This window comes from Cupressus sempervirens, chromosome 8 (genome assembly GCF_028749045.1).
Source record: "Cupressus sempervirens isolate cs-2001-9-10 chromosome 8, ASM2874904v1, whole genome shotgun sequence".
Lineage (NCBI taxonomy): Eukaryota > Viridiplantae > Streptophyta > Pinopsida > Cupressales > Cupressaceae > Cupressus > Cupressus sempervirens.
Window position 1 is genome coordinate 588,318,537 of NC_143125.1, and position 2,993 is coordinate 588,321,529.

General features: G+C 32.5%; 1 pseudogene; it reads right to left on the reverse strand.

Annotated features, from left to right (window-relative positions):
• Positions 1-593: 593 nt before the first annotated feature.
• On the reverse strand, positions 594-2,645 carry LOC149543805 (magnesium transporter MRS2-4 pseudogene; annotated as a pseudogene).
• Positions 2,646-2,993: the final 348 nt, after the last annotated feature.

A 2,993-nucleotide genomic window follows, 5' to 3' on the forward strand; every position in this document is an offset into this window, starting at 1 on the left:
TTGATTAATGATCATATTATTGATCATACCATGTGCATAATCCTATGTGTTTCAACAACAAGTTTTTTGTTCAATATTATTGTTTGTGCATGGAATGACTAGCTGCAACACAAACTGAAATTAAGAACTCCCATCATCATATCTCTGTTCAAGGAAAATCATAATTTCCTTAAACTAGATTCATTTTCATCCACAATTTTACTACTTACAAGTGCTCCAATGTCGCAAGCACACAAAGTGGAATTTCTCCTCTTTCATTAATTCGACAACATAGCTCATTCCCATGATTTTGGTAATTGAGTATCAAAACCACCAATCTCAAAATGTGCCAAACTACATCTATTTTCTAGTGATCTCACAAATCTATTTATATGCATTGTAATGGCTTGTGGTTATGATCCCATTTACTCACCAACCAATCTTGATGGTTTACCTAGTTTCTATATTTTGCGTGCATGTATGTCATGTTTTTGGATGCAACTCTCTATGTTACACATATGATAATAGTTGTTTTACATATAAAGTATTTTCATTCTTGAGCGAATAAAATACTTACTACATGGACCCTTTGATTTTATGCTTTTATTGCATCTTTACGGGCTTGCTACTGTGGCCAATCTTGTAATTATAAAGAATAACATGACACATCCTAATGGAATGGATCCCCAAAAAGGGATAAAAAAGCCATAAATACCATAGAGTGGCATATGTATGTTCATCCCAAATATTCCTACAAACACAGTAGCAATGACTATCATAAAGCTTCCAATTCAAGACTAAATTGAAATTGAATGAGTTCATTATGATGGTTATCTAGCCAAATATTCACAAAATCTTCTATGTCATCAATGTATTCATGTATAGACAAAATCTTATTTCAAGTTCCATCAACTTGAATGAAATAGGCTTCCAACTACATTTCAAGGTCATCTACGTTGTTTTCATCCTCACAAACATTATCACTTAGACCACTTGCTAAACCACTTGGACCGCTAGCTATTACTGAAGCTTCTCGTTGTAGAGTCTAATTATACTTTTGTGTTAAAAATAAATTAGCTATATCTTCATAATCATCTAGAAGTTGTTCTATCTCATCCCTTTCCTTTTTCACCCATCCAAGGAGATGGGTAAGATTTCTTTTCGGGATTCTTACACTTTCAAGATTCTTCTTACTAACTTTCATAACTAGTTCGTTCAATACAGAGTAAGCCTCTTGCTCAAGTACTACAAAATTTGTATCCATGTTTGTACAAACCACATCCAGAGCTATTTCCAATACACAAAACTCAAATGGGAGTTCACACTACAACCAATATGCTACTTCAACACAACTACTAGAGATTTTTTGATGGCCCATGGGATTACTTCTTTGAATTTAAGACGATTTGTTTTTTTTGTAAGGAAATTGTTGCCTGAGTTGATTCAAAAATTGAAGAACAACATGGTTCAATGGATCAAACAAGAAGATCTTGATTCTCCTTGAACATTCAAACCTTTCTTGGACAGACCTATGATTCTACTCTCACAAGAGATCTCATGCATATTTCTTGGTATCAAATAGTTTGCCTATGCATCAATATTAATAATTTGACCAAACCTTTAAATGCACACAATGCTCTTTTCATCAATTTATACCCTAAAAAAATTAAAATTTAGATGTTGCACATTTTCCAAATATCCACCCACTATTTGCCATAGTTGTAGAAGATGGGACTATGGGTGTAATCCCCATTCATATTTCATAACATTGAATGTTGTTGATAAATTCATTCCATTTTAAAGACCATCCACCATGAACTTTTTTGAATTCCCCAACTTGACATAAAAGTGTAGAAATATCCAAAACCTTTGCACTTCCATGTTGTTGGGTGTCATTCATTGTGTTATCATTATGTTTCCACATGTGGCCCTCAAGAAATAAAAATGAATTTCAAAAAGGAATGAACCTTACAACTTTGACAACGAAATTAGATGAGTATGGGATATGACCAATCAATTAAACACTTTAGAAGTCTCTAAACATGGATTGAAGGAAAGAAAAAGGGATAAGCTTAAAGATTGAGACAAACTTTATTGAAGGAAAACAACAAACAAAACAAAATGGAAATAAAACAACTAGGAAAAAAACAAAAAAAAGGGTACAGTTATTTACAATGGAGAAGGGAACACCCTAAAAACTAAATATGACCATTACAAGATAGAAAAAGTATGAGCATTTTTTAACCAACTTTTGATAAAATGGAAGCAGATTTTGCAAAAAGTAAACTAAAAACAACCAAAGTGCAAGATTTTTTCCATTTAAAAGGAAAGATAAGGGTAGAAAAATAAGCATAGATTCAAGATTTGTCTCATGAATAACATGAATATCTTCACAATAAAATATGAAACCAACTTCTTGCATAGAATTTTTCACAATTATATTTGAAATTCCAACAAAAGCTTTCATACCTTGATCCTTTGATTGTTGCATCAATTCCTCCAAAGGTAATGCTAAGAAGAGAACTACAGGGTGCTGAAAAAAAAAGATATTTTTCAACCTCTTGGTTGTCATTTGGTTCCCCTTCAACATCCTTTTTGTGCACAAGTAACATTCCACTAGTTTCCTTTTCTTCAAACATTTTCTCATCCTTTTCCAACTCTTTCATAGAAGATTTTCTATGGATGAGGATAGCACCATAAAAAGATTTTAAAAATGTTACTTGCTTTGCCGAATCCTCTGTGACTTCTTGGATTAGATTCTCTCTAAAAGATGGTATAAAAATAAAGATATCCATATCATTTTCATTTATTGTAGGAATCCAATCCTTTGAGATTTATGGATATCTTTGAAATACTTTCTGGTATTCATTTTCAATAGAGTCACCAACCTCCATCCTTGGGGAGGTACCTCGATATTTTTACAAATCAACTGCACAAGGCAATCTGAAATTCCCTAGTAGAGTTGCCATAAATTGTTAGTGAATAGGTTTTTCCTCTCAAAAACACCTTAGCAA